The sequence below is a fragment of the Lissotriton helveticus genome, chromosome 5_1 (genome assembly GCF_964261635.1).
Source record: "Lissotriton helveticus chromosome 5_1, aLisHel1.1, whole genome shotgun sequence".
NCBI lineage: Eukaryota > Metazoa > Chordata > Amphibia > Caudata > Salamandridae > Lissotriton > Lissotriton helveticus.
In genome coordinates this window covers 560,184,111-560,206,509 of record NC_136065.1, presented here as the reverse complement: position 1 = coordinate 560,206,509, position 22,399 = coordinate 560,184,111, and the positions used below count along the sequence as shown (strand labels likewise).

Below are 22,399 nucleotides of genomic sequence, written 5' to 3'. Positions count from 1 at the left end.
GTTGCCAGTAGAGTTATGAGCCCAAATGTACCCCAATATCGGCTAGGTAGCTGCACAAACATTTACCTACATTTGTCCTACCTTGCTCTACATAATGGCTCTGGTGCTGACCTTTTGCCTAGTTATGTGCCAATTAAATGCAGTTTGATTTTCTTTGAAAACTAGCCTCATTTATTATGCATGAGGATTCTTAGTATCACACAGAGGATTACCAGCTTCTGTATAGATACTCTGTACAAAAGTCACAGCTTTCATCATCCTTGGACGATAGGACCACAGTACCATAACACAACTAGGTGGACCCCCTGAGGATACCTTTTGGGTACATAGACACCACATCTGAGCAGGGCAAACCAGAGGAGAAGCTTCCATGCTGACACAAGACGCTGGAGTCCCTTCACGCAGAAACTCCAGCACGCAGTTGTCTGACATCCCTTGCGGGTGTCCAACTCGAGACCAAGAAGGGGTCCTTCATTGTCCAAGGATTCACAAAAATTCCTAATCTCCGTTTGGTTAGCCGCCGAAACCTCAAACCCCTTTTTTATATCCAGAGATAAGGAAGCAAACATAGATTTTAACGAAAACTCCGTTAGAGTTGGGCTAACATCTCCCTGTAGGGCACTAGCTGATGGAGCTAGACCGTCTTGTGGAGCTACCCATGCATCTGGTAGACCTAAGAGCGCCATAGAGTCTGGAGCCAGTCTGGAGTCTGGAGCCTGGACAGGCTGTTGGAGTGAACCCTTGTGATCAGCATGGACTACAGACCCTCTTACAGCTTCTATACCTTTGTCCCCCACAAAAAACAAGTTGTCTTGATCAGGTGTATTGGTCTCAGGGACCACTGAAGAAAGCGAGGCCATGGCTGTAATCGAAATGGACAAAGGAGGGCTATTAACTTCCATATGAGGTCGGTCTTTCGCTAGATCCAGAAATTGGGCAACCATCTTAAAGTAAGACCTTAAGGAGGGGGTTATTTTTACACTTGTGCTTGAGCCCAAGATAGCAGCTTTGGTAACTTTGGCTGTCTTACCACCTTTTGTACGCTTAGCTTTTACTTCAGTACTTAAAAAGGAGGAAGATTTACTCCTGCTGCTTCTTTCTGACTCTGTAGAACTGTGACTCAAGCCTTGTAACCAGCTATTTACTCCCTTTACACCCTTTGTTGTTGCTAAAGGGGAAACAAAATATTCAGAACCAGCATGACCCCCAATCTGGGACTTAGGCCGCAGGCTTAACCCAGGATCTTTCCCCTTTGTGCCAGAAACAGCACTAGCCTTTAATTTTTTAACTACTACCGGGGTGACCGTCGCGCACCCCACAGGGACTTCCCATACTCTAAGAGGGGCTTTCACTCTTGCGCCACGTTTTCCTTTCTTCCTTGATGGTGGGCACGTTGTCGGGCACGTTTTCGGGGGTGCTAAGTCGGTCAATATGTTGTGATCTTCTGCTCCCTGGTCAAGGCTTCCCTCCGTCTGCTGTCCTGGAGGGACTACAAGACTGGTGTCTTCAACTTCATCGAAGCTCCAGATTATCTGGGTGGTTTGCAGGAGGCTCCAAATCCGTCTCCCCTTACGGAGCTCCAGAGCGGCCCACACCCAGCGCAGCAAACCTTGCCGCTGGCCGGGCAGCAAAGCTGCAGAGCTGATAAAAGCCGCCTCTTCCAAACACATAGAAGATCGGGACTGCCACCTAGCTCTGGCGACTCCCTCAAAAAGAAAACAAGGTGAGAAAAAAAAAAGCTAACAGATTGCCTGAATGTGGAGTCGTATACTTATGTGTAAAGGGATCCTCTCTGTGAAGGGATCCTCTCTGCGGGGTCAGTTATTGACAGTGCTATTTTCATGACAAAGGTCAGAACAGTTAGTATATAATAGTGACCTTTACAGATTTTTGCGAGGTGATCGATGCAGCACTCAGTGTCAGTGACTTGCTTTGCACAGATTTGTATACGCAGGGTTACACACTCAAAATCCGATCCAGCGGTAAAACAACAGCAAGGACAGACACAAGGGAGAGACGTGTTTCTTCAGTTGGGCTCTATTCCAAGAGCCCAAATACAAAACAAGCGCGGCTAGCCAAACGAGGCAAAGGAATCACGCCGCCCCCTCTAACTGAAAGAGGAAAAAACCTTGAGTAGGAACCGCATTCAAAACAGAGAGCCGTAAGGGGCGAGAGAAAGCACCCCCGGCAGAACGGAGCACTGGAGTGGTAACAGTCACTCTGCTCCGCTTGACGAAATCAGCCCAACCAAGCCCGGACAAAGAAAAGCGTCAGCGTGTCGACGCCGGGTCTCCGCCTGCCGCCAAGACACAACACGGCAAACCGGCAATCCACCCCCACGTAAAGGGGGAGAGTGAGTATGGCAAGTACGGGAATGCGAGGAAACTGAGGAATTAAAGTTTTTGCTTATCTCAGGTAGGCCCGCCTTATGTTCTTATGTTCTTTAGTTATCGGCGTCTTGAGCCTCCATTATCGAAGAAAGATCAGACATAGCGAGCGCTCGAGTCCAGAGCACTACGGCAGCTCAGCTCCAGGACTACGGCCTTAGAGGAAACTGTAGCAGGCCTCTCCTTATATCTAGATCAGGCCAAGACCGACATCGTCAATCATAAAAAAGATGACCTCACCCTCTCTGAGAGAATGGAGACATTGGAAAATAATGCAAGACATAATAATCTTCGACTCCTTCACATTCCTGAAGAGAGTGAGGGTTCGGATATAAAACAATACATCATTACACTTCTAAAAGATTCACTCCATCTCGAACAGTCAGTGGAGGTTTTGAGTCTGGATATTCAAAGAATCCACGGAGAGACTTTTAGAAAAAGTCCCCAAAGATCAAAGCCCTAGTCAATTTCCACACCTACTCCCTTAAAGAGATGATTTTTAGTCAGGCCCTAAAATATAAGTCTTTGAGTGGAAAGGGTTTCACCTTCCAAGTTAGATCGGACCTCTCAAGGGCAACCTTGGATAAACAATGGGAGTTTGGGAGGAGACTGGACGCTTTTAGGCAGTTAGGCGCCTCTGCCCTGCTCAAGTTTCCAGCCGCATTGAAGGTTATGTACAATAATAAAATGTACAATACTAGATCAGTTCAGGAGGCGGACGAATGGTTGCTGGCCTGGGGTTAAAAGGACGGTCTATCAATCTAGGCGGGGGGTGTCCACTGGCTCTCTGTCTTGATTCTCGTTTTCTTTTATTTAAAACTAGCAGCCCGTCCCGACGTTGTCCGGGTATGAATTGCTGCCGTCCAGTAGTATATTGTTTTGTAGGATTTCGTTTTGATAGCATTTCTTATCTGTGACAGGCCTGTGAAACGCTCCGATTCACAATGCACTGCTGATGCACTTAAGAGTGCGCGTTCAGTAGTGTGTGAACTCGAGTTTCCCTACTTTATTTTTCCTTGCAATATTATGTAGCGCAAACTCGAAAACATGGCATGCGCACAATTTACATTGCAGAAGAACACATTCATTTGTGGTAGGCACGGGGAGACAAAGCGTTTTGCCTGGAATCACAGGATGTTGAGCTGATGCCGAGATTCGAACGTAGCTCCTCAGCTCTAAAGTTCGCAATTCTAGAACTTGTGGCGAGAGGTGTGTCTAAAAGTGTATGTCGGTGCTGGCCATCAATGAGAGAGCCCTGTACATTTTTCAAATGGGTGGTGAAAAAATATGAGTATGTTACTGGAGATGTGGGCCGCCGTGCCACCAATGTACTTACCGGGGGAGGGTAAACACCTGTTATTCCGCAACTTTCTTTCCGCATACCATCACTCCGCATACTTTCATTACAAAAGTACCATAACTCCGCAAAGCCATTATAACACATGGCATTACATTTTATATGCTTTTACCACACATACATTTACAACGACATTCGTTGTAAATGCATGAATGGTAAAAGCATGTTTTTTTTAATGTTTGGATAAGGTAAGTATGGGTATAGGGGTATATGTTTTGGGGTACTGAGGTATATGTTTTGGGGTGTTTTGGTATTTTAAGGGTTCAGATATAGTTTTGGGTTTTGGGGTACAGGGGTATTTTAAGGGTTCAGGGCTAGGTTTGGGTTTTGGGGTACAGGGGTATTTTTAGGGTTGAGGGCTAGGTTTGGGTTTTGGGGTACAGGGGTATTTTAGGGTTCAGGGGTAGGTTTGGGTTTAGGGGTACAGGGTTATTTTTAGGGTTCAGGGCTAGGTTTGGGTTTTGGGGTACAGGGGTATTTTTAGGGTTCAGGGCTAGGTTTGGGTTTTGGGGTACAGGGGTATTTTAAGGGTTCAGGGCTAGGTTTGGGTTTTGGGGTACAGGGGTATTTTTAGGGTTCAGGGGTAGGTTTGGGTTTTGAGGTACAGGGGTATTTATAGGGTTCAGGGCTAGGTTTGGGTTTTGGGATCCAGGGGTATTTTTAGGGTTTAGAGATAGGTTTGGGTTTTGGGGTACAGGGTATATTTGTAGGGTTAAGATGGGTTAGTGTTTAAGGGTGTTGGGGTATTTTAAGGAGTAAGGGTGGGTTATGATTATGGGGTGCATGGGTATTTAAAGGGAGTAGGGTGGGATTAGCACACAATATGAGCCATGGCATGAAGGGCGGAACGTACCACACGCCCCCAGCATTTGTCACGCCCCCAGCACACGCCCACAGCACAACGCAGACACGCCCACAAGGGACTACTTTGCTGGCACGGTTCTTTTACCTTTTAAATGTATATGGTGGGCGTCTGCATAGCCTATGTCCTTCTGCTGCAACTGCCCTTTCCAACACTGTATTGGGTGTTGTGATTGGTGCTGTGGTTCCTGAGATTACCCGCCTCAAAGGTTTGGGCTCTCTCTTTAATATATTAGTATGGATGGCAAAAGGAAACTTAGGTATAACTTTAGTTTCTTTTTCTTTTCCCAAAGTAAAATCCTGCATGGCTTATTCTTCTCCTATTATATACAAGTTTGAGAAGTGTAGAGAAGGGGAGGAGAAAGAAGGTAAAAAGAAGGAAGAAAAGGGGGAAAAGGGAGAAAAAAAAGAGAAGAGAAAAGGAAGAAAGGAAGAAAACCAATAAGGGAGAAAGGGGGGCACGTTATATTCAAATAACTTCAGGACCTCTGTTAAAAACCTCTTCGGTATTTGAACTCTCTAAAAATGTCATTAATATTGCGGGTGCTCGAGTTGGGCACTATCTCTGGACATGTTCCAGACAGATAGGGCAAGCGGTTCCCGGGGGGGGGGGGGGGGGTTGGGTGGTGTCGCGGGGTAGTAGGGGGGTGTTGCAAGTGCAAAAAGTAAAAAACTTCCTCATTTCTTCTTTGGTTGTATTTAATTATTTTTTCTTTTGTACTAAGATGATCTTTGGCAGGGCTGTATTAATCTTCTTTTGTCTTTCTCCATTCGTGGTGGCTATTGGCAGGGGGATAGGGAAGTGGCAACCCCTTTATGAATAATTTGAGGCTTATCTCCTGGAATGTCAATGGCCTCCGCACACGTCCCAGAAGAGACAAAATTCTGCAATATCTCCGTGATTGTGATGCGCAAGTCATTGTCCTCCAGGAGACCCACTTGATAGAACAAGAGTTGCTCATTTTGGTTAAGAAGAATCCGTGGATTGACTTCTTTATAACCACAACGCAATCCACGAATAACAGAGGGGTCGCAATATTGTTTAAAAAATCCCTAAAAGCCCGGTTAGTATCTAAATTAACGGATCCAAGTGGAAGATGGGCCATTTCCACAGTGAGTATCCTAGGTGGTCAAATTACAATTGTAGGATATTATGGCCCGAATGTAGATGATCCTTCAGCCTTAGCATCTGTCTTTTCCCATTTGGTTTCTGTTCCGGAACCTATTATACTAGCGGGTGACTTTAATATAGTCCTTGACCCCCTATTGGATAAGTCCCCTCACAATCGGGCACTGACCCCTTCTAAATTTAGGTCTTTGTTATTAGCCAATATGAAACAATATGGTTATTTGGACATCAGGAGGATACTATCTGGGCAACAACCGGGTGTGTTATTCAGAAACTATAAATATCGTCATCAATCTAGGATTGACTATATTTTGATCAGTCAGTCATTAAAAAGCCTGGTTAAAAACATCACTTACCTCCCATCACATCTGTCTGACCATTCAGCTGTTTTATTGATTATGGCAGGCTTTTCACATGTAGCCCCTAGAAGTTGGTCGTTTGATCGGTCTCTGCTCTCAAGACACAATGCGATCTCGTCCTTGCTAAAGGAAAGCAGATGCTTCATGGATCATAACATCGGCACGGCCACTCCATGTTGCCTATGGGATTCCTTTAAGGCCTTCCTTAGGGGCCAAATTACCAGCAGGGTCTCCCATATGAGGAAGGTATATAGAGAGGAGGTACTGCTAAGGGAGACAGAGATAGGCAGGTTACAAAGAGAACTTGAACTACAATCATCAGCCTTGCCTAATGTATTACAAGATCTTCAGAATAAACTGGTTAGAGCTAAAGGCGACCTGGATTCTGTGTTGAAGGCACAGGTATTACAGAAATGGGAAACTAATAAAATCGCCCACTCCCAATATGGTGAAGGTGCAGGGAAACTTCTTTCCTGGAAGTCTAAGATCGATCAGACCCGTAATAATATTTCCTCGATCATTTATGACAACCAGGTTCACACCTAAGATGAAGAAATAAGAACAAATTTTAGGTCCTTCTTTCAAAATATCTATAAGGAAGACTTGAATAACAACCAGGATTCGATTGCTAATTGGCTGAATGGGGTATCCTTGCCTACATTGACTCCCGATCAATCCTCGTTTTTAGACCAGACAATTACTCAGGATGAGGTCACGAAAGCTATAATAAACAGTAAGCCTGGGAAGGCAGCGGGCCCTGACGGCCTTCCGTCTGAAATCTATAAGCTCTTAGAACAGGCGATAGTGCCATTCCTGACGTCTTTGTTCAATCAGATTCTTCAGGAAGGGATGTTACCTTCGACTTCCTGGGACAAAGCGTCAATCACATTGAGCTTGAAACCAGGCAAACCAGCTTCTCTCTGTGGATCCTACCGCCCAATCTCCATCTTAAATGCTGACTATAAAATCTTTGTCTCAATTATGGCCGATAGGCTGGGCATGGTAGTGGGGGATATTTTACATCAAGACCAGAGGGGTTTCATTAGGGGTCGGCAACTCTATGAGCTGACTTATGACTTAATAGGGGCAATAGATGTTGCAACATCTACTGGGTTGCCCTTGGCTGATCTTACTTTGGACGCGACCAAGGCCTTCGACAGAGTGAATTGGTCATACCTGGCGGGGGTCTTGGCCAAGTTCAACGTGGGTGCAAGTTTTCGGCGAGCAGTCGGCCTACTTTATAAAAATCCCTCTGCCTGCCTTTTGATTAACGGCTCCCTGACGGACCCTTTTAACATCACCAGGGGTACGCGTCAGGGCTGCCTTCTCTCCCCCCTCCTGTTCGATCTTTATATTGAACCCTTTGTCCAACGTCTGCGGGAGGATAACAGGATTAAATCTTTTAGGTATGGGGGTTGGGAGAAGAGGGTGGCCCTATATGCGGCCGATATTTTGATTTTCAATTCCGATTTAACAACAGCACTCCCCTCTGTTATTGAACTAGCTACGGACTTCGGTGGTGTCTCGGGATACGAGGTTAATGCCTCCAAAACCGAGATTATGACCTGGAACCACAGAATCTTACATTCTGCGGTTCAGCACAATTTGAATATGCGCTATTTGGGGATAGTAATCATCCAGGACATTAATAAAATAGTTGAGATCAACTTCTCCGCCAAAGCTAAAGAATTTCGGCAACTCATGCGATCTTGGTCAACTTTGCTTCTTTCTATTTTGGGGAGGGTTAACCTTATAAAGATGACCATTCTGCCGAAGATCACCTATTTGTGTAATAAAATACCTCTTTTTTTTAAGCCATCACTTTTAGTTAGATTGCAGAGTGATATTAGCTCATTCATTTGGGCCCAGCGCAGCCCCAGGATTGCCTGGAAAAAATGGAGGCATCGAAAGCAGAAGGGAGGGTTAGCAGCCCCAGATTTCCAACTCTATGCATGGTCATTTCAGCTCACACATTCCCATATGCTATTGAAAACTCCTACCAATTTCGGGATTGGTCGTATGTTCAGAGCTATGCTAATTGGGACAGGGTTGCCACAGGAAGGTTTTCTTTTAAGAAAATTAAACTGAAGGTCTTGCAGGGCATGGTTAGAACATGGACTAAGGTTAGCAATACCATGAACCTAGGATACTTTTCAAGTAAAGCTCCTTTGTGGGACTTGCCGGAGGGCCGCCAGTTGGCTTAGCGATAGCCTTGCTTTACCTCTGAGAGAGGGGGGTTTGAAAGTTTGGGGTGACTTATTTGCGGAGGGGGTCCTCTTATCTTGGGAACTTTTAAGTATCAGAACAGGTTTTAATTTATCTAGGTTTAAGTACTTACAGATAGCAAGTTGGGCCCACGCGTAATCTACCAGCAGGTTTAAGCCCCCTTTAGGGAAAGGCAACAACCTTGAGTCTCAACTTCTAGCTGAAACTCCAGCAAATAGGAGATTTCCTTTTGGTATCACCTAATGCTTGATGAGTTAGACGGTGAATTCCAACTCCCTAATAAAATCTGGGGAAGCTGTTTTCCAGATTTGGATGTTGAGTCTCTGGCTCTCCTCCTTTCAGACATTGTGGGAAATTGTGAAGCCGGCATGGCTCCGAATGAACCATCTTTTCTCCTTGCATAGGGCTTACTACTCGCCACAAAAGCTGTCAAAATTTGCTATTGATCGACCAGTTGCCTGTGCAAGGTGTGGGGAAATGGAGGCTTCTGATATACACATGTTTTATGAATGCCCTAAACTATCTCAATTTTGGGACTCCTTAAGTACCCTACTTACAACCTCCCTAGGTCATCAGACTGCGATAAATCCGGTATTGGTAGTTTTTGGAGTTATGGAGGGTGTGAGGGGCCTTTCCAAATGTCTGCTATTTTACGCAATGCTTCTGGCCAGAAGAGAAATTTGTAAAAATCGGAAGGACGCCACACCACCATCCCTTTTTGACTGGAAGACATCTATGTTACAAACCTCTAAAATAGACCTAATGAGATCAGGCAATACTAACAAGAGGGCCTTTTGGCATCTCCTCAAGCTGAACTAACTTTGAATCACGCTGTTTTTTGTTTTTTTTCCCCCCGTTTGGTCCAATGATTGTGCTACCTTCGGAACCCTTCGCTCTTGTCCTGGCTGGTTTACCTTGCTCCGTGGACTACAGTCTAATGGCAGGTCCTCCCGGGTAGCAAAACTGTGCCCTTATGGTTGCGGTCTGGTAGTCTTTGTGATTGCGATTTCACTGTTTAGGTGGCGAGGTACTAACATTAGTACTGGTCTACCTATCCGGGTATCTGAGGCAGTGTCTCGCTCTCTACTTGACTTTATAGATGCAACCAAGGTAGTTGATGAGGACAAAAAAAAAAAAAAAATGGTGTCCTTCATTTTTTCCCATGAGGTAATGGGGTTGGCTTTTTCCTAGAGGTATTCTTGGCTTCACACCTGCATACATACTGGGTGCACTCAGGTACACTTAGCTAGGGTTCGCATCTTAGGAGTAGCTTGATTATTACTATGTATCTATATGCCTGCATATATTCATTGGTTTAGCACTATGGTAGAAGTCTACTATTTATTTACTCTGTCAGTGCTTGTAATCGAATATATATGTTTCTGTCTAACGGTTGTCGTAGCACACATATTTTATACTAGAATAACGCTGGATCAATAAATGCTTATTGAAAATGTCCCCATCGTTTATTCTGTATATGTCTCTGAGAAGAAGTGAGCACGAGTGACTGAACGAAACCTTCTGTGCTGTTTCCACGAACCCTGGAGGATTATGAGTTGTCTTGTTCGATAGTTGCCAGAAACTATTCGCTCCTTGGTAAGGTTAGAAGGCTTATAGTGGCACTGTGAGCCAGCTGGTCTAAAGCTAACATGTCCTTTTGGGGTGTCTGGAATCAGTCTGAACACCAATACCTTAGTTTATGTTGTCTAAATGTGCAGATCCTATGTATTATTAGGAACTACATGACAGTAGGTAGTTATAGTTAGGACCTTGTTTCTATAGGAAAATCATTTTTAGTTTTGCAAATAACTTTGATGCCATTTGATCAATTGTCACAAAATGGTCAAAATGTGTTTGACACTCACTTCAACTGCAGTTTGGAAAGTTTTGGGGTGATTCATCAAGCGGGGTGAAAAGATGTGAAGGACGTTGATAAATTGAAAAGAGACGTCTTTAGGTAAAGTTGAGATGCTTTATTAGCATTTATGGCAGACACCACTGGAGTGCATCCGTCCTCATCAAAGCATGAACAAATAATTATGGTTATTGTCATTCGTGCTTCAAAGAGGAGTTGGTATGCGTGACAATGCAGAATCCAAAGTATACTTGTATATTAATACAACTGTGTACCTTGCACATGCAGTGGAACTATAAGCATTACAATACGAATAGAAGCATGCATGAGAACATGCACATGCATAAGCAGTATTCTGCACGCACATGAATAAAAAGAATTCAAGCCATTACATCACCCTCCTCCTATTAAAGAAAAGAAGAACAACATATGTACAGTGAAATAAACATAAAACATGACACAAGTTGTTGATCTAGCTCAAATAAAAATCTTTAAACCTGGAGGGAAAAGAGCAATTACGAGAGGGTCTCGAAGTGACAGCAGATGGTGGGTCTCGAAGTGACAGCAGATGGTATCAAATTGAAACCAACTTGTTGAGATAAAGACATGAAGGGAGACCCTGGAGTAGATGAGGGAGAAATTGAAACGTGTTAATCAATTTAATTGTTTGTGAGGGATTCATCAAACAAGGAGTCATTAGAAAAATGTGAGCAATGTGGATCGGTACTCTTGTTGGCTAACATTTTAGAGGCCTGAACAGGGTTTAACTTGACAATCATTCTTTTGTTCCACCAGCCCTTTAGAGCCTAAAAACAGGGAACGCTTGGCAAGCTTAAGAACTTTTACAGGAAGTGAAAATTTCGAAAGATCCTTTTTAACCTAGTTGGGATACTTCACCATGACCCAATCACCAACCTGAAAATCATGTGCAGGTTCAAACCTTTTCTTTTGGAAGAACTGTTGAGCAGCAACATTTTTAAGCATTTTTTGTTTATCCTTGCATACAAGACATGAATTATCCTCCTTTCTTAAGAGTTTCAGCCAAGCAGGACAGAGAGTACTGTTTGGATTTCTCTTCTTGAGAAGTCTGAATGGAGAAACGCCTGTGGAAGAGTGGGGTGTCGTAAGATACAACCATATCTTTTTCTTGAGAAAAATATCTACAGGAGAATTAGATGCCAAAGCAGTTTGAATACCCTCTTTTATGAATCTATTCATGCGTTCTACCAGGCCATTTGCGGACGGAGTGTAATGCCACCCTTAAATGTTTAATGTCATGAGCAGTAAGAAAATTATCCATTGATATTGAAGTAAAATGAGAACCATTATCTGTGACCAGTTCTTTAGGAAATCTTCTGAAAGAAACACCCTTGTAAGAAAACTGATCACAGATGAGGTATTGGGTGAAGAGCAAATCTCAAACTCTACCCATTTAGAGAAATAATCAATTAACACAAAAATTCCTTTGGCCTCTCTGCGGAGCAGGCGGACATTTTTGAGCAGCAATCATGGCTGCCCTAAGACCTCTTGTCAAACCGAAGATTCTTAAGAAAAGAACCAAAAAGTTCATTCGTCACCAGTCTGATCGTTATGTCAAGATTAAGCGTAACTGGCGCAAACCACGAGGTATTGATAACAGAGTGCGCAGGAGGTTTAAGGGCCAGATCCTGATGCCCAACATTGGTTATGGTAGTGATAAAAGGACCAAGCACATGTTACCCTCAGGCTTCCGAAAGTTTCTGGTACACAACGTGAAGGAGCTGGAGGTGCTAATGATGAGTAACAAGTCCTTCTGTGCTGAGATCGCGCACAATGTTTCATCCAAAAACCGCAAGACCATTGTAGAGAGGGACGCCCAGCTCGCCATCAAACTCACAAATCCAAACGCCAGACTGCGCAGCGAGGAGAACGAGTAGACTGCTCTTTCTTTGCGGCTGTTATTTGCAAATAAAAACTGTAAACTTCAAAATTAACACAAAAATGTATTTCTTATCACTGGATAAAACTTCAAACGGTCCTGCAAAGTCAAGAGCTACTTTCGTCCATGCTCCCTCTGGAACAGGCACATTATGTAAAGGGGTTTTAATGGTCTTTCAATGTTTATCGGACAAAAGACAAGTTTGGCACAAATTAATCCAATTAGAAATGTCTTTTTCCATGCCAGGAAAAACTCATCGCCAGGTGAAAAGATGTGATGGACGTCGATAAATTAAGAAGAGATGTCTTTAGGTAAAGTTGAGATGCTTTATTATGGCAGACACCACTGGAGTGCATCTGTCCTCATCGAAGCACGAACAAGTGATGACAGTTATTGTCATTCGTGCTTCAAAGAGGAGTTGGTATGCACGAGATTGCAGAATCAAAAGTATACATGTATATTAATACAACCGTGGACCTTGCGCATGCAGTGGAACTATAAGCATTACAATACAAACAGAAGCATGCACGAGAACATGCGCATGCATTGGCAGTATTCAGCATGCGCATGAATAAATATAATTCAAGCCATTGCATCGGGCCGAGAAAAAGGGGGTTTCCCTATACGCATTTTCCCCATGCAATTTCCCATAGGAATTTTGAACACGACTCCTGTCTGAACTACTGAACAGAATTACCCCAAATGTGCCAGAAAGCTAGATCTTAGTCGAGAAAGAGTATGTTTTGTAATTTGGTTTAAATCCATTCAGTAGTTTTGGAGTTATTAAAGAAGAAAGATTTATGTATATGTAGCAATTTGGATCAACCGCCCTAGATCCGCGGATCCATGCGCCAATAGCAATGCCTTGATTGGCTGGTCGCAACCTGGCAGGAAATTTGTAGCTGACATTTTCTTAATCGGGACTCAGTTCAGCAGAGCAAAATAAAGAGATGAAATTGTACGAATGGGGTCAGGGTAGAGGTACCCTGACCCCATGGGTCTGATAGAGGGGTTGGTGAGGGACCCCTTATGGGCAAGAAATTGCCTGAAAACATAATTTATTACACCCAAGGATCTGCAAATCCTTCGCGGTGCTCATCGTAGCCCCCCATCTGAATCCACAGCAGATTTGTGGAGAAGCGTGGCTCAGTGGTTAGAGGCGGCAGACCCGGAAGCTGAGATCAGCCGTGGACCAGGGTTCGATTCCCCGCCTCGGCGGGTCTCGGGCTCAAAAATTCCACAGACTCGACAATTCTCGCTCCGGTGCCTACTCGACTCACGGGGTCACACTCTGCGACTCTGGGCAATAGCTTGCTTAATCTCCACTACGGCCCCTCGCGGCGGGATGCCTGGCTTTCACCTTGTGAACACCCTGCCGGGGTATCTCACAGGGGAATACCAGGACGGGTTCCCTAAGCAAGCGCCTTGAGACCCCTGGGTGATTAGTGCGCTATATAAATCGAAATACATTTACATTTACATTTGTGGATGCACACCTCAATTGAAAAAACACATACAATCAGTAACAAACCTACTCACACATTCACTTACACAACCACTCACCCATACAGCCACTCACACCCCCACTCACACCCCAGGGGAACCACTCACACAGGTACTCACAGACCCCTACAGGCAGTCACACACCCATGCAACCACTCCCACACCCACTCACACACCTGCACAGCCACTCACACACACACACACACATAAAACCACTAACACACCTACACCCACTCACAGACCCACTTAGCCAGTCACACACACACACACACACTCACTCAGACACACAGACATATAATCAGTCACACACCCACATTACTAGTCACACACCCACATAACCAGTCACACCCACTCACATGCCCACTCAGAGAACCATTCACACACCCATTTACAGATCCACAGAGGCAATTACACACACACACACCCATACTACAACTCACACCCACACTGCTAGTTACACGCACACTGGTACACTCACCACAGACTGACACACTCACTTACACACCCACACAACCACTCACACACCCAGGTTACAGGATAATTAAAGTTAGGAATTAGCATTAAAAAACATAGAAATTCACCAAAAAAACTAAAGTTACAGGGACGTTATAGTTAGAAGCAGATTGTACACATTGAAAACCATAGAAATTCAGCAGTTATGGTTAGTTATCTCAAGTAACTATAACTTGAACTTTAACGTAACTAACCCCACATATTTCTATATATAATTATAACTAACCCCACATATTTCATCACTCATGACATCTGTGACATCATTGATAATATCACAGCAACATTTGCAGTTAAATTATTGATGAGAAAACTGTGCATGTTGAGGTTGCGAGTTAGTTACCTGCGGGCGCGAGTTACTTAAGAGAACTATAACTGCTGAATTTCTATGGTTTTGTGTTTTTAATGCACCTCGGCTCCTTACTGGAAAGTTCAAGGTTGACTATCAAGTGGAGGGCTGAGAAATATGGGGGCGTTCCAAAATGCAATTTCGGAATGCAATTTTCATAGGAGTTTTTGAACAGTGCTACAGACAAAACAGCTGACAGAATTGCAACATATTTGGCAGAAAGCTAGATTGTTACCCAGAAATAGTGCTTTCCGTGATTTGGTGTAAATCTGTTCAGTAGGTTTTGAGAAAAGACAAATAAAATGTATGGATATATGTATGGTTGGACTCATAGGAGTCCTGCTGGCAAATTAAAAAAAATTATAAAGCGTTCTAATTGGTCAAGAGGTCCCTTTTTCCCCGATGGCTATCTTAATCCTCTGGGAGCTGGTGTTCCGATTGGGTGGCCCGAAAATATGAAGAGAAATATTGCAGTCACCATTACAAGACCTAAAAATAGAAACAAAATCCTCTATTTAAAAGTAGAACATGTAGAAATGAAAAGTTAGCAGTTCCTTACAGTGACCAGCATTCAAAAGCAATTTTCAATGTAGGAAGGCTGGCTGGCCCAAAGAAAAACACTAGGAAGCAATATTAGATATTAATTCTGCTATCTCAAGGTATGGACCAGCTAGAGAGATGATTCAAACACTATTTCAATATTTATTAAAAGCACAAATTAATGGGGAAGTCAGATTTTAAACTAAATGTTAAGGAAAGTAACTTTTAGAAAGCTACCATTTAGCTGCCTGAAATTCCTGAATGCTAATTTACATGAGCCTTCCAACTGTCACCCATCAGGTAAATGACTCGTAACAAGGTGTGACAAATCTCCTCCCACAGCACAGAAAAAGGCCTGGGTGTGGTAAAGTGTTTTTGTTCCTCTGGAAGGAAGACCAGTTGGGCTGTCCCCAGGCACTTAATTCACTTCAAAGGGCCATCATCTGTCACAACCAGATGTCAGATGAAACCTGGACTAGTCTCTCTGTTTGTCCTCCTAGTCTGGCAGGCACCATGCAGAGTGTGTGTGTGGGGGGGTCTTCTCATTACCCTAGCCTCACCTCTGGGTGAGCACACAGACCATGGACAATGGGAGAAGGGTTTCATCAATTAGGATTTTAGGAGTGAAGGGCACTGTGGGATAGTTTATAGTAGGACATACAGGTACTTCTGCAAAAGTGGGTGCAAGAATGGGAACTTTTTTCCCATTGGGTATGGAAGAGCCAAGTGTCCCCCTCACCCACAAGCATAATTGTGGCATCTTCTAAAACCCTTCTCAGAACACTGCTGGACCCGAGGAAGAACAGGACTATACCTACTGTCTGTGACATTAGATGAACCCAGAAGAACTGTACCTCGGGCACAGAAGTGGATCCCAAAAGTCAGTTGGCTGGCCTCCTGTTTGGCTACCGGGCTACAATAAGCTACAAGAGCCCATTCCCTGCAATCCCACCTGGCCAGTACCAACTGGACCTGATCTTGACACTGCTGGTGACGTATGCTGGAGTGAGCCCTGACCACCAAGTGCTTTTCCTGAATATTTGGTTGAGTCTGGCTGGACTTCTCCGACCACCACTGAAAACCTGGGGCATAAAACCCTTTTGGACTTTGAGAACTCCGGTATAACCAAGTCCAACCTGCCAACCGATATGCTTAAGGTGCGTACCCATCGGGCCATAAAATGGGTATCTCCTCCTTGTAGCTTCTCCACAGCAGCAAATCCGATTCAGTGGGAGCTCAACAAGAAGGTCTATAACCTTGTGGCGCCCTCGTCAGGTAAACCCCACAGTCTTGACCCAATGAAGGATTCTGAGCTCTTAAAAAGAGGCTTAGTTTGAATGTAGAAATCTAGACCTGTCAAAGCATCAACATATCCGACTGGTGAGAGAACTTTCCTGGCCACGAAATTTGAATTTTCCTTGTCAGAGCTTCTTCTGCCTAAACAACCAGCTTCACTTGGGCCTCGTCCAGCAGCTATCCTACATCGCGGAGTCCTCCTCGGACACTGCCTGCTTTTGTGCCGCGTTGAAGGAATTAGTCTACCATTTTTGTCCCAAGGTAAAACCTCCAACCTGGTCAAACCAGGTTTGTGTATCCCACCCTCGCTATATCGCACCTAGTTATTTGGATAAGTGCTGTAGAGTACATTAATGTGCTTATAAACGTGTGTGAGAGTGGGAATAATGTCAGTTTAAACCTTCTGGCCCTCTAGATGAGACCAGAAATTCCACTTTACTCAATGGCAGGGTAAAAACGAGTATTGGTAAAGCTAATAAGTTTGCTGTTGGCTGCCAGCCTTTTGGCCTTGTCAAGGCATGTTTTGTAATAGTTTTTGTACAATTGTGTTATCGGAGGGAGTTGCCAGTCTCTAGCCAATACAAAAAATGGCAAACAATGTAAAATATTCGTGGGTCTCAAAAAGCGCACTACTGCATGCAAGGATGTGCTTCGTTTAAAAAAAAAAACAGAACACAGTCACTCACACTGAAGTTAGCTAATAGCACAGTGGGCTGGCTCAGTGCTCCTTGAAATATGCTGTAGGAGAACTAAAGCGAATAACACCAGTTGATGAAGAGGGCAGACTGAAAGAACCTAGAAGTAAATATATCATGTATGTAATTTTGGTAAAAGCAAAAAGTCTTGGCTAGTGTCATAAATAAAGACAGTATTGTCAAAGCCAATAGGTCTGGTGTTGGCTACCTACCATTTGGCTTTGTCAATACTTGTTTTGTCATGGTTTTTTGCTAAACTTTATTGTTTGGAAATCTTTAGGCCCCTCATCAATTGAGGGGAAAATGTACCTTTTCTTCCTACCTAATTGAATCAACCCTGCTATATAATGTTGTCCACTCTTGCTGTATAATTCCAGTGCCCATGCACTTAAGGAAATTATTTGTGGGTGGATGTTCTCCTAGCAAAGGGTAGAATTACATCACTCACAAAGTAGCCAGCCAATGACTGAAGCTGGGTGACCCATTGGCGCATGCTGTAGAGAGCGGAAGGAAAATGAGTGCCACAACATCATCAATGAATGAAAATGGCTGGCTGAAATCTCCCCTATCGGTATAGTATAAAATTTGTAAAGTCAAAAGAACTTGCCGAATGCTTTGGGCAGAGGAAAAATGTGAAGGACAGAACAACAGACCAATGGATGGAGAGGGCTTTAGGAAAAACGTATATTATAAGGCCAGACGGAGAAATAGTCATCTCGTATAGTTTATTTTGTGCGCAGAGGCAGTAGGCGTGCCTTCTACGAAGGTCACAGGTTCGCACAGTTCCTCCGACACTGAAGAAGGTAGAATTGTGAGTTCCTTTTCTAGGCTATGACTGACTATACTTTGGAGCGAACGTTTCATAACATTTATGGTGGTTTCTCATCCCGTTAAACCCCTCTGTTTACATTCCATGTTGACAGCTGGCTCTGGACCTTTGACCTCAGAGGGAGTTGAATGAGGAGAGGAGAGACACTACATCCCCCACTGTCCTGCCGTTATGCAAAGAGCGGTCCCTAAATTGTATTTTCCAGTCCCGTGCATTACTTCACCGCTGCATCTTGATTTAAAATGGTTTGCTTGTTTTTTAAGCGTCGCAAATAAAAATGCATCTGGTCCACTCAAGTTTCCAGTTGGAGGTCACAAGGTTGGAAATAATTTTAAAATGGGAGTTAAAATGCGAGCCACATCTTCCTCTGCAGCACAGACAGCTTTCCTTGTCTGCAGTGTGGGAAACTGAACTTTTTTCTGCCCCCTGCGACATCTGACCATTCAGCAGATCACGAGAAACATTGTGGTTAACCACAGCTGCGGCTAAAATCTCTCTTATGGAGCACAGTTCCTCGGTCCTCAGACATATGGCTCCTCTTACATCACCTACTGCGCTCTGAAGCTAAAACATTTTGTTTCTCATGCCAGACTGCTTTTGCGCATAATGTTTGCTTGTCTTATGCTCACATCACGCATCACAAATGAAGAGCCGTTTTAAGGCACGGGCGAACGGGGCTATTTCCCAGGGCGCCCCCCATCTTCCAAGGGACCTTCTCCTGAAGGGCCATATGTATCAAGGCCAAATGGGTTCGCAAACACCAAAATTCGCAGAATTTCGGCGTTTGCGAACCCATTTTCGCAAAATGGCATGTATGAAAGAATTTGGGTGCAAAATAAGGAATCGCAAAATTTGCCATTCCTTATTTTGCGATTGCATTTAGGGAATCGCATATTTTGCGATTCCTTAAATGCAATGTATTAAGCAAAAAAAAATTACCAAATGCCCTAAGGAATCGCAAATTAACACCAACTTGTAGTTGGTGGTATTTTGCGATTTCTTTTACAAATGCACTTTATGCAATTTGTAAAGGTGCCATGTGACGCTCATACATGCCCTTAGGGCATGTATGTGCGCCATATGCGCACACATGTCGTTTCCAGGGGTGCAGCAGGGTGTTCTTGAGACACCCCTGCACCCTTGAAATTATTCTCAATTTGCGATTAGCAAATTGCGAATCGCAAATTGAAAATAATTTCGCATTCATTCCTATGGGTCTCCTGGCCTATAGAAATGAATAGGAAAGTATTCCTTAATTGCGATTAGCAATTTGCTAATCGCAATTAAGGAATTATAAGAAATCGCTAATAAAAAGCGATTTTCTACATACATACCATTTTGCGATTTCTAAATAGCGATTCCTTAAAAATCGCTATTTAGAAATCGCAAAAGGGAATGTTGATACATATGGCCCAAAGTGATTGGGACTTTGCAAGTCCCCTCCGTGACTTTAGTGTGCAAAGAATAAAAAAAAAAAATATATATATATATATATATATGCAAAAAGAATATATACATATATGTGTATCTGGGGTGCTTAAAAGAAAGAATAATTTAGTCGAAAGTGACGCAACTGAACGCAGCAATCAGAGTTGCTGTGCTGCGTTGCATGAAAACACTGGGGCAGATTAGGCTGCTTTGTACCACACAGCCTTGCACCGTAGAGTAAGGGTGTCTGCCTGATATCTTAGTTACAAGGACCTTTATTCGGTTAAAAACATAAAAGAAACATACTATTCATTATAACAATTCCATTAAAATCACAATTAAAAATTTCCAAATGTTAAAATCTCCATGATAAGTCATTATAAATACCAATATTGTGTAAAAACAACTTGCCGTTAAACCATGTGCAAATATCCGAAAAACAACTGCACCTGTCATCATCCTATGGTTGTAGCAAAGATATTTCAATAATAAATGTGCAAAATTTACAAGAGCAGCGAACACTAGCAGCATACATTCGAGCAGTCTCATTTCGTAACATAATTTATATTGTGTGCATAATGCAAATCCCAGTATGTCCTACCATCAATAGACCATAGGAAAATACAGAAAGGGACAACTTGACTCTTATATGCAGCTAGTATAAATATTTGATTATAATTACTTGCTTGCTACTTAACGCAACCTTGCTGCATCTACAATAAATCTAATCTTCCTTTTATCGGCACAAGGCCATAAAAATACATAAAACACTTGATTAGTTCAATCAATCGATACTTGGTTAAATGACTACAAAACTCATCCCAGCAAGAACAACAATTTACACACAGAATGTGTGCAAGTAAAACTGCAATGGAACCAGGATCGCTGGACTGCAGATATTTGGACCTTAGTCTCCACAAGCATAGCACATACAGTGAGACCACAAACACTGTGGATTTCCTAGAACCAGTTCTCAAAATCCTAATTACTGTTCTATAACCTCAAATGCCCAGGAGTCGCCAAAGTGGAAGGAGCCATTTTCCTCGATATCCCCAGTAAGCTGGGCAAAAGAGTAAAACATATTCGATGGTTTCATTGGATCCAGCACCAAGAGGGCAAGTTCCTTCCAGGTCCCTGGAAACTCGCCGCTATTTAGAAGTAAAAGAACACAGAGGAAGGGTCCCATAACGGAATTTCAAATATAATGTCTTAGCTGATAGGGGCTCAGCCTCATCAAAAAAGGGTTCCAGTTTAAAATATACTTTAAATTCAAGAAATACAGTGGCTAGAGAACCTATTCCCACTTGCCCAATGTAAGTGTCTTATGCTGCCAGTACGAGCTCTTAATGGCAACCTTAGTGACCCCGCTGAGGTCTGTTGGAGTGGCCCAGTGATGCGCACAGACTGGTATGGTAAAGTATTGTTGGATGTACCAGACCCAAGGTATTGTTAGAGTACCAGGTACTCTGAGGACCTCCCATAGGCCCTGTTGATAGGCTAATGTGTCACCCAAATTCTGCGCCAATACAATAAAGGTAAAATAAAGGTATAAGCCCTATTTTTGAACTAAGTGCTCTCACTCCCAAGTCTAGGCGCAGAGGAATGAGCAGGAAGGTCAATCAATGAATGCATAAAGGGGTTCATAGCTTTATCCAGCGAGCTATAATCTTTATGGCCTCAAAGTTCCCCTCCATATGATGCAGGCCCCACAGCTTGCATATGGTAACTTTGTAAAGCTGGGGAAATAGGACGAAATTCGGGAGCCCCTGATAGCTAGCATGTGTGGTTTACAGTACAGCACATATTCAAAGAAGTTCAGAGAAAGAAATACTTTTCTCAAACTTAACGCCTGCCTCGAGGAGGTGTACATTTTGGTACAAAGTTCTGTCTGCAAATAGTAGTAGATAGGGCTTTGTGTCAAAATCCATGGCTGGTTCATCCTGGAATGCCAATGTACCACTCTTGGACGCCCCTTGATGCAAACTGGTGCAAAGCAGTGCATAGAGCTACTTTGCATTACTTTAATGCTACTTTCCAATGCAAAACAAGTTTAGCCTCGAAAATAAATCCGAAATCAACACTTTGTGCCAGCTGTGTGCCAGTGTCTAACAAACAACAAAGTGATAGAAGAAACGCTTGAGTTAGTCTCAGCCAATAGCAATCGTTCAGGGCCACTTTCCATTCTATCTATTTTCACCCACTGCGCCCTTCTGGACAGTCTAGCCATATGTAAACCAGCCTTGGTCCTCATCCAAAAGGTACAATCCATCCTGAACTTCCACACCAGGTGTCTTCCAGATGGGATCACAGTCAATTTCAGACAGGCCTCATCAGTGAGGTAGGTCATGTGCCACAGTGTACACGCGATCCACAACTAGAAATGCCAGCCGTGCTTAGGACGTCCACTGCAACAAAAAATAAAGTGGTTGAAGCAATGATTGAATTAATCTCAGCCACTAGAGATGGATTTGGCCTTTTTTGTTTTCTTCAGTGTGTGATACCGGTATGTCTAGATGTTGGTATGGGGTCACTATACCATTATAAGTAGGCTATAGAGGCCGAAACCTGCCTGGGATTGTTTCTGCTGCCCTTCAGGGCCTGGTAGATTGGGCTGGACTGTGATTTGCATATGTATAGGCTCTATCTGGACGGGCATAGAAGAACAAATAATGATGGCTTTGCATGTGCCCACAGTAATTGGCAGTGGCTGAGATTAGCTCAAGCATTACATCAATTGCCTCTTTGTTGTCCTCATTTATATTTCATTGTGACACAAATGTCTATTTGTCTTGATTGTCCTTTCTCGGCCCACTTTGTTCAGGTGCATGTGGTCAGCCTATGACATTCTCACATGTGCCGTGCACTCTATGTTGGGTGTGTAAGACTGTTGTTGCTTGTTCCTGTAACCATCATTTTAGGTCCAGGTATCTGGACAGTCAGGGGCAGACTACTGGACTATCGGACCACCAAGAGCCTGCTTTTAGCTGCCGCTGAGCCACCCCCACGCACAACACCACCACCCACAGCGTGTTTAACTGGGCTCTGGTGAGAGGCCACTTCCTCCTTCCCTCTAAACTTTGTTTTAAACTTTGCTGCCTCCCGTTCTGCGATCAGCTGCCTTGGCGCCTGTGGTCTTTCTTCCCTGACCCCTGGTCTC

The 22,399-nt window shown here is 43.6% G+C and overlaps 1 long non-coding RNA gene and 1 pseudogene across 2 annotated transcripts in view; one reads left to right on the top strand and one right to left on the bottom strand.

Moving 5' to 3' along the window:
- The window catches only part of LOC144753267 (uncharacterized), a 297,387-nt gene that overhangs the window by 5,396 nt on the left and 269,592 nt on the right, over positions 1-22,399 (bottom strand). The window lies entirely within an intron of this gene.
- Positions 11,641-12,143, top strand: LOC144753266 (large ribosomal subunit protein eL32 pseudogene; annotated as a pseudogene).